Source organism: Labeo rohita, chromosome 21 (genome assembly GCF_022985175.1).
Source record: "Labeo rohita strain BAU-BD-2019 chromosome 21, IGBB_LRoh.1.0, whole genome shotgun sequence".
NCBI classification, from domain to species: domain Eukaryota; kingdom Metazoa; phylum Chordata; class Actinopteri; order Cypriniformes; family Cyprinidae; genus Labeo; species Labeo rohita.
The window spans coordinates 11,970,863-11,990,294 of record NC_066889.1 but is presented as its reverse complement, the minus strand read 5'-3'; positions in this window follow the sequence as shown (position 1 = coordinate 11,990,294).

The window sequence follows — 19,432 nt, the reverse complement described above, 5'->3', positions numbered from 1 at the left end:
ATGGCTTAGGGTGGCATTTGGAGCAGAGCCTAAGTACGAGTAAAGCAAATTGTTGTGTCTTTTAGGCTTTCTAATAATCTACCACAGTTACAGAAACACTATAAGAACTCTTTCAGGTTTGACTGTGGATATGACACATATGATGTTTCGTAGGTGAAAGCAAAGCAAACAGGAAGTGGGCTTTGACAATTTGCCTCCATGACACAGACATGGTGGAGCCAGAGTTGGACTCATCCATTATTCAGAGGGGAGGCGACGGGGAGCGGTCTGACCCATTTTGGAATCCATATACACTGTCACTTTCAATCACCACTGTGGCCTGAGCATCCCTGGCATCCCAGGACCACTCAGGCACCACTCCACAGACTATGACTCAACACCGCTCCTGGGTTAGAGGCACAGGGTGCATTTATCTCTACAAAGCTGGTCCTGGATCAGTCCCACCCAACAAACACTGGCAGTTCCGGCTACACTTCATTCGACCAGGTCACTCCCAGTTGCACCACTTAACAGTGACATAATGCAGTGGATGTTTAAAGCAAGTGACTGAACAAATGGCAAATCAATATGCAAAAGCAATCAGTAGGCCAAGTGCTGAGAGAAAACACACTGATTGTAATGAATAGGTATTAAACCCTTCTGAATGCCAAGGCATATAATCTCGGGTGACTCATGCGCAGGCAAAATAAGCCGAACCGAATTCACAACACACGACCCCCCGTCCGAGTCAAAGGTCACGCTCTGCGCCTTTCCACTTAATTTCCACACACCCCATTGGATAATGACCCTAAAAACATAACATTGAGCTCAGTGGGTGATACTTTAAAAAATGTGACTAACCTGACTAGAATTAACCACCTGCTTTGAAAGCGTCAAGAGCAAAACAACACAAAGAATGCCTGATTGTGCCTGCCGCCTCCTTTAGAATGCAACGGAAAATCAGCTCAGCCTACATGGAATTTAATTTAAGCAATTGAAAATCAATAGTAGATTTATCAGCCTTTAAATCAAACGCTCCACAGCATACACTAATGCCCCAAATGAGAAGATAAATGACGTCTATACTTGATTTTCAGGCTACTTCCCTGCCTTTAATTCAGAAGGTCTTCAGCATACACTAATGCCCCAAATTAAAAGATAAATGACGGTCATTTCAAGCTAGTTTCCTGCCTGCTAATATTTTGATGTTTTCACTTCTACATGTGGCCAGAAATGTACTTAAAGGGGTCATCGGATGCTAAGTTCACTTTTTCATGTTGTTTGAACATGAATGTGTGTTGCCAGTGTATGTTCACATCTACCCTATAATGATAAAAATCCATGCAATGGTTTTTAATTAATCTGTAAAAATAATATCCCCTTTTTCAAATCGAGCCATTCTCAGATGCCTGTCGTTGCGGCGTCGCACCAACAGAGGCCGCTCCCACGATAGTTGATTGACATGAGCGTTTTACCTCAGATCAGCTGTAACAGTCCACCCTCTTTGTTTCAATGCTGGAGCAGGAATGTAAATTAGACAAGAATATCTCAAATTGAGCGACTGAGGTATTGTGTTGCTGGATGTAATAATGAACGTAGTGGTCGTTATTTACCCCTGACATCTGAGCCGCTGAAGATGCAGTGGATTATGTTTGTTTGTGAAGGGAATGCGCCTCCCAATCTACATAATATCCGTCTATGTTCATGCGAATCATTCATGATCAAGCTTCACTTACAGCAGAAGTGAGTATAAGGGTTTTTTTTATGAATCTTTGCGATCGCCTTTCCCAATAATGTGCTAGTTAGCAAGTTTAGTGGCTAAACGCGGCTAAATGCGGCTAAAGTAAACAGGCTCGTCTCTCCACAGAGAGAAGAGAGCGGCGGGGCGAGCAGAGCTCATTTGCATTTAAAGCAGCCTCGACCAGAATTAGATGATTTTTGCAAAGCTGATTTTGTCAAGGTAAAAAGGGTGTTGTTTTACACAACCATTGAGAATTTTTAACCTGAAGTATATTATAGACTTTTCATTAAGACCCTAAAGAATCATATCAACTTGTGGAAAATGGGCATCCGATGACCCCTTTAATGCACTGCCAATGTAAGGTCCAGTTGAACAACACTGTGGTTACCCAGCATGCTCTGAGGTTGGGGTCAGATGAGTATAAGTTTGATTTGATTACTTGCTAGTACTATAATAGTACAAATGTGCCGTCTTGGTAGCCATGTTTAATATTGTACATATCTGGCGAATGTAATTTGCTCTTGTCTGTGTGGGTTTTGTTGCGTGACATCAATAAAGCAAACACAATAAGTAAATAAATCTGCAAGCGAGGGCCCTCGCACCTGGGCTCACCGCCACCGGGTGGTTTTAGGAAAACAGCGAATGGTGAGCAATATGAATTTAAAACGGTAAATATAGGAGGAATATTTCAAAGTCAATTATATGTGCCAAACTTCCTGCTGCCAGCTGGTGGCGCTATGACTATAACTGAATATTGGCATGTAGATGTCTTCAAGCCAGGATTTTTATTAAACATTTGAAGTTTGGTGCAGATTGAACATGGTATGTTTGAGTTAGTGTAAAACGTGATATATTCTGTTGCCAACAGGTGGCGCTATGGTATACCTGATTATTGGCCGTTAGATGTCTTCAGGCCGTGATTCTTACTAAATGAGAAGTTTGGTGCAAATCGGACATTGCTTGCAAGTCATTTCCTGTTGCCACCAGGTGGCACTATGATTATAACGGAATATTGGCATTTAGATGTGTTCAGGCCAAGTCGTTTTTTTTGTTTTTTTGTAGCAAAAAGTATTCTCATAGTGTCATAATATTACGGTTGAACCACTGATGTCACATGGACTATTTTAACGATGCCCTTACTACCTTTACGTGCCTTGAATGTGTCAGATGTGTTGCTGTCTATGCAGGGTCAGAAAGCTCTCAGATTTCATCAAAAATATCGTAATTTCGTAAACATCGCGTTCCAAAAATGAACCAAGGTCTTGCAGGTTTAGAACGACATGAGGGTGAGTAAATAATGATTTCACTTTTGGATGAACTAACCCTTTAACTGGACAGCTAAAATAACTCAAAGATTCAAATTCAAAATAAGGAGGATATTTTATGTGGTTAGACAGATTTTGAAACACAAAATCTTAGTACGATCACGTACTTTCCTATATGTTTCTCGCCTTAGGCTTCTGCACATTTGATGTTTGCTGGTGTGGATGATTCATCCTAACCTAGTCTTATTTACATTCAAATTTATTTATTTATTTATTACACACTACCTGCTTTGATTGTTCCCCTGTTTTCTCTGCTGTTGTCGTATCACATTTCAGCAGTACCACAAGGTCATTGGTAGCCCTTTGTGTGGCAGCCTGTTGGGTTGAGCACACTCAGACATTCAGTCAGCCCACATTAACCTTGCTAGGCCGGAACAACAAGAGGAACACCAACACAAACAGGCACATACGCTCTCGAGTCTACTAAACGCAAGATTCATCTCCGTTTAAATGGCTGTCTTTCTCTTCCAGTCAGTCTATGTTCCTTTTCTTTCATCCTAAGACTCACCCAAACACTCATTTAGGATCATAAAAATCTCCCTCTCAGTTGCAGTTTTACTGCCTGTCTTTGTCTTCCCAGTCAGTCAATCTGTCTTCTTCCTTTGTTTGACACACAAAAACACATGCAAACATCCATATGCGCTCATTCACCGTCTCTTGTGCACACAGAAATAGCACAATCCCTTTCTAACCCCCATTACAGTCATACAGTGAAATGACTGACTTCATTATTCACCTTTGTCAACGCCCCCACATTGCTGCCTCTCTTTCTTCGTCTCTCTCGGGTATGGAGTGAAACTCTGTCACCATTCCCTCCAACCTGCCATTTCTCAGTGGTTAAGACACCCCCTTTAGACCTGTGGCAGGATACTGCAAATTTTCAGCACAAGAGGATAAGGCCAACAACGACAGTAATTTTTTCTCACACTAACACTCTTTTTAAACCACAAGAGCTGTGAAGTTATGCAGAGTTGACGCCATTGAGAGATGTGATGATAGCTTTGACAACACAAGATACTGTCTTAAAAGATACGTGTCAGCCTTCCTAACAAAAGAGGGCTGTGGCGTCCCAAATCCGCACTTCGCTCAAAGACTTCAGCTCGTATCACTCATGTACAGTTAGCGACGTATCACAGAATAGTCAAGGCTGCTTTTGTGAGCCTTATCGCACCTCTATAATTACCGCTATTAATTACGCTTCCTCCAAAGATTATTCCGAGAGCAATCGCTCCATCTTAGACGTCTCCTAAAGGCGGAAGCACTTAGAGGTCAACCGCAATGTTACTACGCCAATTCGCCGTCACACACCAGGACAAGTTGTCTTTTTCCGGTCACACCTGTAACGCTGTCATGACATTCCATCTTGCTATTTTGCATGATGATGACACCAATCTGCCATGGTAGACACTGCAGCGCAGACTTCCAAAGTGCCCAAAAGAATGATGGTGAATGACAGTAAATACACCTTCAAGCCCTGGTGGAACTATCTATCTCACCTCTCATTGCACCCCTGGCTGTCAATCACAGAGGTCAGCGCCGGGTGCGACCACCGTCATGGCCCAGCGGCTTTTCTCTTATGCTAATTTAGCCCGTGATCTGCCGCATGACATTTAACTGCTGCAGTCACAGTGTGCTGTTGGCTACCTGAGTGTGTGAGTTGCATGATATATGGCACACATGTGTGCGTGTGTTCATGTTGGGGTAATGAGATATGTCAAAGTGGTGTGTATGTGTAATGGTGTGTGTTGGAATGTCTGTTTACATGTATGCAAATGAGTTTAGTCGTAAATTGTTGAGTTTATAGCTACAAGTGAAAGTAAATGTCATGGTGGTGCAGGTATCTAGTTATAGAGGACACAGCGGTGGACTAACAACCTAGTGAGGTTGACTATTTTATTAAATGTATCTATTATATATTATATTCATTATGGTGTATTTCTATTTAATTAGTATGCTTTTTTTTACATTGGGTAGCCCTGCCCACACAATTATGTTGTTGGACTAAAGTAGGCTCTTATTGTATATTAATCATCAAGCATGCATTTACAGAGACTAATTGTGGAAGATTACAAGATATTATACAACAAATCCCTCAAGGTCTACAAAGTAAAATCATAATAAGCCTACCGTCTGGTGGAACATCATGGAAAATACAAGATATGTGTTCTTAGTTTTGCACTGTTCTTAGTTCACAAAACCAAACAAACTGAAAGAAGAGTTTTGATTGCATTTGTGGTTGATGTTGTGCCACTATAGTGTTCTTTTCGCATTTTGTGTGGACAGAAAGCACTGGTTGAATTCTAGAGAGTATACTAGCATGCTACTCTTACTTTTACTTAGCAGAAATACTAAAAATACTATGGTAGCATGCTATTCTGAGTTCAGTCACTGATTTTGAGCAGTGCTCAGGAGCTCTGCGTGTTCCAATGGTGTTCCAATTTAAAATAGCTAGTCAAAAATATGCAACTCAACACCACTTTTCCAGTCAGTTTTGCATGCAAGAACACGTCTTATGTACGTCTAATCTAATTTCTGATCCCTTCAAAACCTAAAAACAGTGAGATATTAATCTTTAAAAAAATAGTTCACCCAAAAATAAAATTTTGTTATTAATTGCTCACCCTCATGTCGTTCCAAACCCGTAAGATCACCGTTCATCTTCGGAAAAAACAAATTAAGATATTTTTGATGAAATCCGAGAGCTTTCTGATTCTCCAAAGCAACTACCACATTCAAGGCCCAGAAGGGTAGTGAAGACATCGATTAAATAGTCCATTTGACATCAGTGGTTCAACCTTAATGTTATGAAGCTACGAGAATACTTTTTGTGCGCAAAGAGAACAAAAGTAATGACTTTATTCAACCATTTTGTCTTTACTACATTTCTGGACCTTGAACATGGTAGTTGTGTTGCTGTCTATGCAGGATCATAAAGGTCTTGGATGTTATAAACATGTCTTCATTTGTGTTCTGAAGATGAACAAAGGTCTTACGGGTTTGGAAAGACATCAGGGTGAGTAATTAATGACAGAATTTTCATTTTTTGGTGAACTATCCCTTTAATCATATGTTTAACCAGAATGCCTTTGGATTAATTGAATGTCAAACAAATGAACAAAACGTAGACTATGACATATTTGTACTTGTTTATATTTGTCCTTTAAAGGGATAGTTCACCTAAAAATTAACATTCTGTCGTTAATTACTCACCCTCAATTTGTTCCAAACCTGTAAGACCTTCATTCATCTTCTGAACACAATTTAAGATATTTTTGGTGAAGTCTAACGACGGACGTTCAAGGCCCAGAAAAGTACCAAGATGATCGACAAAGTAGTCCATGTGACATCAGTGGTTTAACTGTAATTTTACAAAGCTACAAGAATACTTCTTCGTGGAAAGAAAAACAAAAATAACGATGTCCTGCAGAGTTTAGCTCCAACCATGAAAAAACCCTCACCTATACACCTCGCCTGTTGCCCTAGTAATCCTGAAGACCTTAATTAGCTTGTTCAGGTGTGTTTGATTAGGGTTGGAGCTAAACTCTGCAGGTCAACGGCACTCCAGGACCAACGTTGCCTATCCCTGCTATAGAGCAGTGGTTCTCAACTGCAGTCTTTGGGCCCACTGCTCTGCACATTTTGTATGTCTTTCTCATTTAACGCACTTGATTCAGATCATCAGCTCGTTAGGAGAAAGATCAATGAACTGAACTGTGTCAGATTCAAAAACATACAAAATGTGCAGAGCAGTGGGCCCAAAGACTGTTGAAGAACAACCAAAGAAACAACTAAAAGAAAGTTGAGAACCATTGCTATAGACGGTATGCACATGACGTCAACGTCGGCTGAAATGAGTGTGGCTCCGCCCACTGAGTGGCAAAAAGTGAATGGCAGCATTGGTTTTCAGCGTGAATGCTGTGATAGAACGTCAAAACACATCTAAAACCAGAAAGAGCTTTGCGGTTGACCGTACAAATATATTTGACAAGAAATCTGACATATTTCTACAGACTGCCGAAATCTACAGAACAGAGAAGCAAATGGATGGCTGCAATTCACAGAAACAAATGGATTCCAGGCAGCGAAACAAGGATTTGCAGTTATCATTTTATGTTTAAAATGTTGAATTTTGCGGTAAAATCACACCCTATATATTGAATTATAATATATCGTTTTGACAACTCGTCATTTAAATATTTACCATCTTAAATTCTGCTTAACTGGATGTTTTTAAATAAACACTGACAAAAACTATACAAGTCTTTGGGCTGGACCATATGACGATATACATAACATTAATGTAAGTGATCACCTGGATTTAGACCAACCTATTCTGTATTTACAAAATTAGTTCACAAGCAAATTTGCTTTATTTATTTCCCAAGCGTCGCAATCAGGCACATATATATGTCAGAAAACACGATTCCCGGCTGCCTATCCAGTGTTTCACACAGGATTTTGTGAGACTTGTGGCGGCAGGTGACGTCATACATTAATTTGCATATTTATGACGTCATTGCGTCAAGTTTGCATTCAGACAAGTTTTGGCACTTCAGATCTGCTCCACTCTATGAACTGTCATACAACTGAATGTCCAATAAAGCATAAAGCTGTTCGCATATTTTCTGTTGTCTTACATAAAACAAGTATAAATGGTAAACAACCCATTAATACTACATTAACCAGGAATCTCACTATAGGCTACTCCTTAAATCCTGATTTATAATCATGACATCATCTGATTAAAATCAATATACAACTAACTTACACTAAAAAGCGACTATATGAGGTGTTTTTTGGCTATATTATTGTTTTATCTCATTCAGCACACTGCCTGCATCTGAGTAACAAACTATGAGCATATTAACGAATTATGTTCATATTTAAAACTCCAAACAGTCAGTAAGCGACAGGTGCTTGAAAACGCTGTTTTGTAAATGATTTATTGACGAGTCTGCTGTGCTACAGCCAACTGAAAGCGCTGTTTCCCTGCCACTCACTGCACAGAATAGACGCAGAGCGAAGGGACACTGTGCCAGGAAATTTTGTCCGATTTGAGCAGATCAGCATCTGACTTGAAGCAGTGTAGCTAGCCAATGCCATCAAAGTAGGCTACCGGCCACAAGAGCGAGCAGACGTTGTTGTTGTTTTCTTTGTGCAAAAAAAGTATTCTTGTAGCTTCGTAAAATTACAGTTGAGCCACTGATGTCACATGGACTACTTTGTTGATCACCTCGGCACACTGTAAAAAATAAAAAACACAATTTGTTGAGTCAGCTTAAAATAATTTGTTACCCTGCTGCCTTAAAATTTTAAGTTCAGTCAGCTAAAATAAGTTTAGTCAACTTGAAATGTTAAGTTGTACTAGGTAACAACTTAGATATTTGTGTTTGCTAAACTTAACAGATGTAACCCAGCTGCCTTAAAATTTTAAGTTGATTCAAATCAAATATCTAAGTTTTCACTTAGTATAATTTAACATTTCAAGTTGAATAAACTTTTTTTGAGTTGACTGAACTTAAAATTAGTTTTAAGTTCAGCCAGGCAGCCAGGTAACAAATTATTTTAAGTTGACTCAACAAATGTTTTTTTACAGTGTATTTTTCTGAGCCTTGAACGTGGTAGTACCCTTGCTGTCTATAGGAGGGTCAAAGAGCTTTCGGACTTCATCAGAAATATCTTAAATTGAGTTCCCAAGATTAAAGAAGATCTTACAGGTTCGGAACAACATAAGGGTGGAAATATTCTATATGGTTTCTAGATTCTGACAGCACCCATTCACTGCAGGGGATCCATTTGTGAACAAGTGAAGTAATACGACATTTCTCCACATCTTTTCTGATGAAGAACATCTTCATTTTAGATGGCCTAAGGGTGAATGTTCATGTTTTTTTAAAACAAAAGGAGGTTATGTCTTATATCTAATACGCTGTACTGAGTCTTTGTCCTTTTTCTGGATTTTTCTCCAAAACAAAAGGGTTAAGACTAGTTGAACATTTTGCATATCCTCATTACAGACTGATTGCACACCTGCACCAGCACTGTCGTGCATCCCCTGTGCCTACCGATGCCAGCAGCACTCTGAGTGTGTGTGTGTGTTCCCATCTAATGATCATGACTTCTTCACATCCTTCTTTTCTATCAGCTCACCGCCATTTAGTACAAATTACAGCCATCAGCTCCACCCACGACGCTTCGTAGCCGTCGATTCCCGAGGGAGCAATTCTTCAAATCTTCTTCAAATCTTTCTTCCACATGCCCAGGTAAGACGTGTTCACCCACAGGCTAGCATGCATGAATGGACACACTCTCTGGCCCCGGTTACCCAATATAACCCTTTCAGCTGAACCCTGGCCAGCCATAACTTGATTTAATTACTATCTCATTACTCTCTGCAGTTGCACATACTCTGTCGACTCTCTGTCCTTCTACTCCAGGCTTGTGAATTCCACTCAATTGCCCCGGTTAATGGAGAGAACACAATAAAGCATCGAACACTCTTGGAGGTAAAACTCCTCTATACGCCCTGACATTGAGCGGGAAACCTCAGAGCCTGAATCGGCCACGGCACAGCCTGGGTTTACACGATCGCCAGCTACGACTGCCATATTGATAGACCCTCCACCATGGCGCGGTAATGCAGCCGGAATGAGCGGAAAACTAAAATCAGCCATGCGCCCTCACGCCCACCGCTGGCGTTCGACTCCGCTGTAATAGTTTCTATTTGTGGAAGAGGAAGGATATAAACAAATGCATTAGCTTTGCCTCGCCACAGGAACGACGGGGGAAAACAAGTCAAAGTGAACAGCGGGAAAGAGAGGAGGTGAGGCGGTGGGTGCGGAAGGGAGTGGGGGAAGGCAGAAATGAAATGAAAATGTTGCGATTGGGATGTAAAACTGCAAAGTGGCGTGAACAGATAAGTGACGGAGAGAGAGAGAGTGAGAAGGAGGGAGGAGGAAGATGGTGTGAGTAGATCCAATCTCCAACCCTGTCAATCAGAACCGCAGTGTTTACTGCCCACACATCCCTGCCCCTCTTACAGGCATTACACATGCAGCGAAGACTGTCTCGCGTCAGCCGTATTGATCATGTGCCAGAACGGACCGGCGGCCTCTGCAGATTGAATATGTTGGATGACTTCCATTGTGGAGCTTCATCTTCAAAGTGGTTCCGAAGCTCTGGATCAAACGGCGAGTGTCGTAAGTGATTACGGACGGTAACGATAATGACTTTGTTCTGTTCTGAATGACTGTTTGATGAAGTTTGTTAGGCTTCTTCTGCGCCTCTGAAGTTCAAAGAGGCATGTCGACCACTTCCTGAAGTGAGTGAAATGGTTCCTGTCGTTAAATTGACTGTATAATAAAATCATTTGCTAGCTCATGAACTCTTTAAATCTATAATAATTCTTCTAGAATATCAGTGCCAGGAATTACTCACCCTTACTAAGGTAATCATGGTATTTTGGCTAAAATCTCATAGTACAGATTTTGTTACTACATTAAAACTGTCACATTAAATCCACCATTAGGATTGATCATTTATGTATTTACCCTCATGGCATTATAAACCCGTTTTACTTTTTTCCATAGAACAAAAAAGGAGGTTCTTAGTAGGCAGAGAGTGAAACAAAGTAAAAAAAAAAGTAAAAGTAGCCTAATGTTAGTGTAATCTATTAACAACGCACATCATAAACCCATCTTTTTAGGTAAGTATACAGATATGGGTGTGTCAAGTCATAATACGACTGGATTTTTATTTAACTTAATCATAATTTCATTATAAAGCTTCACTTTTATGGTTATTCAAACTGCAAATTATAAGAGTAAGATTGTCAGAACTGTGAGATATAAACTCACATTTCTGACTTATTTTTCTCAGAATTGCATGATATAAATGCAGAATTGGGAGGTATAAAATCAGAATGAATCTCTTACATCATCCGTACATCAGCACTTCGTTGTTTATGATGAGAATTCACAAACAGAATTCAGTCAAAACACTGGCATTTCAGCGATGACTCATCTGAACGCTTCTGATCGGCCATTGCATTCATAAACTCAACGGAGTCACACGTGATTGGTTATAATGCAACGCTGTATCAGAAGCAACATGAACAGATCTAAACATAGTGCTGCAATCAATGTGCGCTTTTTATTCATTTTCATTTTATTCATGACAGCCGTAATGGATTTAGCTAGTTTAACTGACTGTGCCTTACAAACGCTCTGCTTATGGTTCTTATGCTGATGTTTTTGTGTAACAAAGACATTTAGAGACCAGGGGCTCCAAAAAAAAAAAAAAAAATCACTATATTTTACAATCTATAAACCATTTTCTGAAGCCATGATGATAGCATTGTGCTATGCAAAGAATTAATTTTAATTCATCATTTGTGCTTGTGCCATACATCACTGGTTCATAACCAGATCGCTTCCAAAAACATGCAATAAAGTGCACAGGTTGTATGGACTTTTTTTTTATGGTGCCTTTTATTGTGCTATTTGTCAAGTTTTGGAGCTTGACAGCCCCTGGCCACTATATTGTTTTGTAGTATAAATGTTTTAAAACATCTTTTTGTGTGCTTTTTGGAAGAATAAAAACGAATATATCCTGTACGGTACTGTTTGAAAAGTCTGTGGTCAGTAAGTTTTTGTTGTTGTTGTTGTTTTAAGGAAATTAATATATTTTTACAGCATGGACACATACAATTGATAACAAACATGACATAGAAACAAAAACTCACAATTCAGCCTTTTTTTGCATGATAGAAACTCAAAACTGGGAGTTCTAAAATCAAAATTGTAAAATATAAACTCACAGTTTTGCCTTTTTTCTTAGAATTGCATAATATAAACCCACAATTACGAGAAATAAAGTCAGAATTTGAACATATAAACTCACAATTCAGACTTTTTTTATCAGAATTGTGATATAAACTCACAATTGAAAGTTACAGTCAGAATTGCGAGATATAAACACGCAATTGTGACGTTTTTCTTGCGATTGCAAGTTTCACAATTTTGACTTTTTTCTCAGAATTACATGATATAAAGTCATAATTGCGAGAAATGAAGTCAGAATTGCATTATATAAATTCACAATCACAAGTTGTAAAGTCAGAATTGCGAGACATAAACTCACAATTCTTACTTTTTCTCAGAATTGCGTGATATAAACTCACAATTACGAGAAATAAAGTCAGAATTGCGACATATAAACTTATAATTCAGACTTTTTTCTCAAAATTGCGATATAAACTCACAATTTAAAAAGTTATAGTCAGAATTGTGAGATATAAACTCTTAATTCAGATTTTTTTTCTCAGAATCGAATGATATAAATTCACAATTGCGAGAAATTCGAAGTCAGAATTACGTGATGTAGCATCTGGACCAATCAGACATACATTAATTGTTACATTTAACAAATAGTCTTTAAACACAACAAGCCAGCTATATGCTGGGGCTCTGGAGACAACCCCCCAAAGCAACTATCACCCCAAAAGGGCTCAGTTGCCAGGACGACGATCTGATAAGAGGTTTTATTGCCCAGAGGAATGCACATCTACCCATGCTACATTTGCCCATAGGAAAGGCACAATGCCTACAGAAATAGACTCTTTCCTATTCATTCACAGACAAACCTTTCTTTGACCTTCCTATCACACATAGCCCAGGTCATTGTGTACAGTATTACTGCATTGTATTGTAATTTTTGTCTGTTGTATTTGTATTTGTATTTCTACCATTTTATGCATGTGTTATGATAGATGACTAGTCATACAACTCACCTATATCATGTTTGGTTTCTTTGAATTCGTATTTTGATGATCTAAAAGATGGTGTAAATTAGATGTTTATACCTATGCAACATATTAGTGTTTTAAGAAACCTTAGTAGTTTTTGCATCAACACCCAATCGAATTACATATGCAAAATACCATACTCACAGACAAAGAGTCGTAAACTTTCCCTCCAAAGGCGAAAGTTACCATTGGTTCATGGACCTCCTGGAGGCGCAGCCTCCAGAGGGCTTAAAGGCATCCAACGATTAAACGCCTTTTCTCTCTTCACTTCGCTCTCTTCTCCAGCTTGCTGCCCGTGTGGAGGAACCCACGGGGAGCCTGAGCCAGCACAGGGTGTGCCCGGCGGGCCCGACAGGCCCCAACATACAGAGCTGTGGCTCTCTACCACAAAGAGCCAGACATTTCCACTCAACACTGGAATTTATCTTCATGATGAGCAGTCAGTGGTTCTTTTAAAGCTCTAGAACTCTTCAGGACTTCCCTAAGCACGCGCCAGGCCTTGCGGCCTTGTCTTTCATTCCCCAAAGTTCACAGGACTTCAGCTGGGTCCCTCTCAGCTCTTGGTTCTTCTTCACTTTTCACATGGGAAGAAACTCCCAGTCACCATCGAGTCAGAACATCTTTGGAGTTCATCACTCTTCGAACCCAGAAGAACGTGATCACGATTCCAAAACCACCACTGCTCCAAACCATCAAGACTTTCACCCGAGACTGCATTCGGACACTTGTTCAACGACCAAGGCAATGCAAGTATCGTACATTTAACTAAACAAAACAGAGGTTTAGTATAAACTGTAGACAGCACCGATGGTTTCACTCAGGTGGCTAACTGACTCTTTTCATAGATTCATTTCTTTGTCTCTCTCTAACTGCTTCTCACTGACCATTCCCCCATGTATGAGTGATTTCATGTTTGTTTGTTTAGATTAGTTATGTGTTAGTCCTTCGTTAATAAACTATTGTGCACAAATTACATGAGTTCTGATTCTGATTCTGCCTTGCAAATTAATGTCCCTTTACGATTCCGATTCGAGCTACATGCTCTAATGCAATTGTACTTTAAGAAAGTTATTTTCTGTGGCCAAGAAAATATCATTTCTTAGAGCTGATATAAAGATTATACTGAATGTTCGCTGGGCGAACAGATTAGTTGATGGAAAATTGATTCTGCTACAGTTACTACTGGCAGCTGATATAAATAATTGTAATTAATCCTAATTAATTGTAATTATTTATATACATTTCCCTTTGAGCTAAATCGCAACAGTGATTAAAAAGTAGCGACTTTGACTTATTTCTCATGATTGCACGTTTATATCTCGCAATTCTGATTTTTTCCCCCTCAGAATTGCAAAATATTACAGATATGGGTGTATCATGTTATGAGACATTTTTAATACGACTGGATTTGTATTTAACTCGTGTGATTGGTTATAATGCGCAACGCTGTAACAGATGCAATATAAACAGATCTAAATTTAATGCTGCAATCAATGTACGCTTTTTATTTCATTTTCATTTTATTCATATCAGCCATGATGGATTTAGCTAGTTTAACTGACTGTGCCTGTAACAAAACCATTTATGCTCCAAAAAATAAAAATAAAAATAATAAAAAACACTATATTTTACAATCTATAAACCATGTTCTGAAGCCATATGATAGATTTTAATTGATTATCTGTGCTTTTGTGCTTGTGTATATGCAAAATTAGGTGTGCCGTGTCATCATGTTAAATGCCATACATCACTGGTTCATAACCAGATCGCTTCCAAAAACATGCAATAAAGTGCACAGGACTTTTTTTATGGTGGCTTTATTTGTGCTATTTGTCAAGTTTTGGAGCTTGACAGCCCCTGGACACTATTGTTTTGTAGTATAAATGTTTTAAAACATCTCTTTGTGTGCTTTTTGGAAGAATAAAAAAGAATATATCCTGTACGGTACAGCTTGAAAAGTCTGTGGTCAGTAAGATTTTTTGTTGTTGTTGTTTTAAGGAACTTAATATATTTTTACAGCATGGACACATACAATTGATGACAAACATGACAGTACTAAAGTTATAAAGTCAGAATTGCGAGATATAAACTCACAATTCTGACTTTTTTCTCAGAATTGCGTGAGATAAACTCACAATTATGAGAACAATTATATATAATCTCACAATTCTGACTTTTTTTTTTTCAAAATTGCTATACAGACACAATTACGAGATTACACAATTACAATTACGAGAAATAAAGTCAGAAATTGCACAATGCTGACTTTTTTCTTGCAATTCCAAGTTTATATCTTGCAATTCTGAATTCTGAAATGTAAGAATAAAGTCTGAATTGTGAGATATAAACTCAATTATGACTTTTTCTCAGAACTGCATGATATAAACTCAGAATTGGTAGTTCTAAAATGAAAATTGTGATATATAAAATCACAATTCTGACTTTTTTTCTCAGAATTGCGTGATATAAACTCACAATTATGAGAAATTAAGTCAGAATTGCAATATATAATCTCATAATTCAGACTTTTTTTCTCAAAATTGTGATACAGACTCACAATTAGGAGAAATAAAGTCAGAATTGCGAGATATAAACTCACAATGCTGACTTTTTTTCTTGCAATTCCAAGTTAATATCTCGCAATTCTGACTTTTTTCTCAGAATTGTATGATATAAACTCACAAATGTAAGAATAAAGTCTGAATCGCATGATATAAATTCACAATTGAAAGTTATAGTCAGAATTATGAGATATAAACTCAATTCTGACTTTTTTTTTCTCAGAATTGTATGATATAAACTCGCAATTGCAAGAAATAAATTCAGAATTGTGAGACAAAAACTCGCAATTCAGACTTTTTTCTTGCAATCACAATTCTGACTTTTTTCTGAAAATTGCATGATATAAACTCACAACTTTAAGAAATAAAATCAGAATTACAAGATAAAAACACAACTCTGCCTTTTTTCATAGTTCATATTTCGCAGTTCTGATTTTTTTCTCAGAATTGCGTGATATAAACTCACAATTGCGAGAAATAAAATCAGAATTGTGAAACTCTGCAAACTTTTTTTCCCTACAATTGCAAATTTATATCTCACAGTTCTGATTTATTCTTAGAATTGTGTGATATGAACTCTCAATTGCAAGGTATAGGGCTGGTTTCACAGACAGAGCTTAGACTAAACCAGGATTAGGCCATAGTTCAATTAGGACATTAAAGTAATTTCTATAAACATGCCTTAGAAAAAAACATTACTTGTGTGCATCTTGAGACAAAACAAGGGCACTGACATATTTCAAGATCAATCAGTGCAAGTTTTTTTACATTTTGGTCTGGGACTAGTGTTGCAAGTCTCGGCTCTGGAGACCCGACAGCCAGATTACTGTAAAAACAGGAAATAAACAAGAGAGTCGGGAATCGCGTCTTGTCTCTACCATCTCCTCTGTATGTATGAGCGGCAGCTGCAGATAGCGTCCGTATCAAGCGGCAACCTCCCGGTCTCCCTCTTGAAGCCAACACGGAAGTGACTAAAACTGCAATTCATCGACTGGCCGCTAAAGGCTGGCTGCAAAAGGAAGTCAATCCCATAGACCCCCAATGTTAAAATGCCTAACTTCACAGCAGAAAAAAATATGTTTACAGCCTGGTTCAAAAAGTGGTTTTAGTCTATATAGCTAATTATAACCCATCCGTTTAATTTATATTAAGTTCTGCATAATTTAGGGCGTGGCCACTTGAGTGACAGGTAGATTGCTGCTGCTGTCACCACCGTCGCGCTAGGTGGGTGTGGTTTCAGCAACCAGCTCAACCCACTTCCCGCCTATTTGCCCATTTTCGATTATCCGGGAGTGACGTGCAATGACGCGATTCCAAGATGGTGACAGCTGACTCCCACCCACTAAGAGCTTCAAAAATGCTCTTCAGAAACCTACGGGTGACGTCACGGACACTACGTCCATGTTTTTTACAGTCTATGGTCTGCATACACGATTTTCCCGTATCAAAATAAGAGTCTCTGCTCAGGTGGTGGCAAGAAAAAAAGGTAAGAGTCCCCTTTTTAGTGTTTAGTACACAGGCAAATATTGTCATATTTGTTAGTAATGTTTTGATATTTGTGTACACATTTTCTGTGGGCACAACACTAGGCTTAAAGGAGAACTCCACTTCCAGAACAACAATTTACAAACAATTTACTCACCCACTTGTCATCCACGATGTTCATGTCTTTAATTCTTCAGTCGTAAAGAAATTATGTTTTTTTGAGGAAAACATTTCAGGATTTTTCTTCATATAATGGACTGATATGGTGCCCCAATTTTGAACTTCCAAAATGCAGTTTAAATGCAGCTTCAAACTATCCCAAATGCGGTTGTAAACAATCCCAGCCGAGGAAGAAAATAATACAATTTATATACTTTTTAATGTCAAACGCTCATCTTGTCTCGCTGTCCCTGAACTCTGTGTATTCTGGCTCATGACAGTTAGGGTATGTCAAAAAACTCCCATCTCATGTTCTCCCTCAACTTCAAAATTGTCCTATAACATTGTTTTACCTTTTTTGTTAAGGGTGTTTGATCTTCTTCACATTCACTTTGCAAAGACTGGGTCGGAACTTCTGCAATGATATACAATGATTTTGAAATGATTTTTGAAGTTGAGGGAGAAAATACGGAGTTTTTCAACATACCCTAACTGTCTTGAGTCAGAATACACAGAGTTCAGGGAGAGCAAGGCAAGACGAGCATTTGAGAATACGAAGTATTTAAATTGTATTTTTTTTTTTAATGTAAATAACCAATCGTTTCGCTAGATAAGACCCTTCTTCCTCGGCTGGGATCGTTTACAACAGCATTTGGGATTGTTTGAAGCCAGATTCAAACTACATTTTGGAAGTTCAAAATCGGGGCACCATATCAGTCCATTATATGGGGAAAAATGCTGAAATGTTTTCCTCAAAAAAACATAATTTCTTTACGACTGAAGAAAGAAAGACATGAGCATCTGGAATGTGTTCTGGAAGTGGACTTCTCTTTTAAACCCAGTCTGTGAAACTGGGGGTTAAAGTTCAATTTTGAAAGGAAAAAGGACTGATATGTGCAGAATTGTGAGTTTATGTCTCACAATTCTGACTTAATAATTTGCAACTGTGTTATAAAGTAAATATTGCGAGATATAAACTGGCAATTGCAAGAAAAAAAAGTCAGAATTGTGAGATAAAAAGTCGCAATTACCTTGTACTAATATTCATCAGGATGATGCGAATAAATTCCCTACATGTTGGATGCTCATCCAAAAAGTGATGTTTACATATTCTATTTGTCGAATATCTTTTTTTACAACACAAATGCAGAGGTCAGAGTCTTCATTATACAGCATTCTGCATTGCAAAAAGGTCACTAGTGTGACCTTTAACATTATTTGAAGGATAACCTGCAATATATTCATTCTAATGGTTTCACAATAGTAACCTTACAGCATTTTAGCACAAACTTGTGTTTTCCTAAGCGAGGGAAAGGTCTGTATACCAAGCGGTTCAGATGAGGATACTACAAATTACAATTGGGCCAGTAATGATGACTTCTTTTCAATGTCAGTGAATTGACTGGCCCAGAATGGAGCATGACATAAAGCTCCAACTATCTTTTCTGACAGGCTCGTCTTCATCTCAGTAACTCTTACATTTTCATTCCCTCCTCTGACCTCAATCAAGGCCTTTCGCTTTTATCGTAGCTCAATTTCCATCACAGATATAAACTCATTTGCGTTCATGAAGGTCAATGACTGAATGAACACAAACGGAGAGACTTATCTGGACACGGCTGGTCTTACAGCAGAATCTGATGTCATTATAAAGATTCACTGTGGGACGACTCTGTAAATAAAGCCGCTCTCAAAGACATCAGACGACGGAGCCGGTGAAGGACGGAACCGCGTTGGTAAACCTACTGGCGGGGAAACACATGGCTTGTTGTGCCGCACACACACACACACGTAGCAAGCAATACTGCACTCCTCCTGTAAATATACCCTTCCCAGAGCAACCACTAATGAATGTTAATTTCAGTCCCCTGGTGCTGATCCAATATGCTGATAAAGAGAGAGTGTGTGTTTCTTTGTGTGTGTGTGTATGTGTGTTTGAGGCCCGTGGGGCCACCTAAGCATCTCGCGGAGCAGCGCTTTCATATTGAACATTAGTAAAATGGACCAGAACGCCTGGCTTTCTTCTCTCGTCTGTAATTAACGAGTTGATTATTAAAATGAAGCTGTATAGTTCCCTTAAGCATGCTGATACCATAACAGAGAGTGAGGAGCTCCATACAGATGTTTTCACCAGGGTAACTGTAGAGGAGGTGCTCTGTATCAGGTGCAACTATCAGTGGCGCTCGGGGGCTCTCGCGGGACCAGCGCCATCCCTGACCTCTGCTGCGGTTTCCTCTCCTTACTCGCTTTCGAAAATCCTCCAGAAATAGAAGAATATATTGATATTCGACCTTGTGCGGGGTTATAGTATCATCTTGCTTGTCCACAAAGTAATGAGATGAATACATTGAAGCTTGCATTTACAGTCCACATGGTA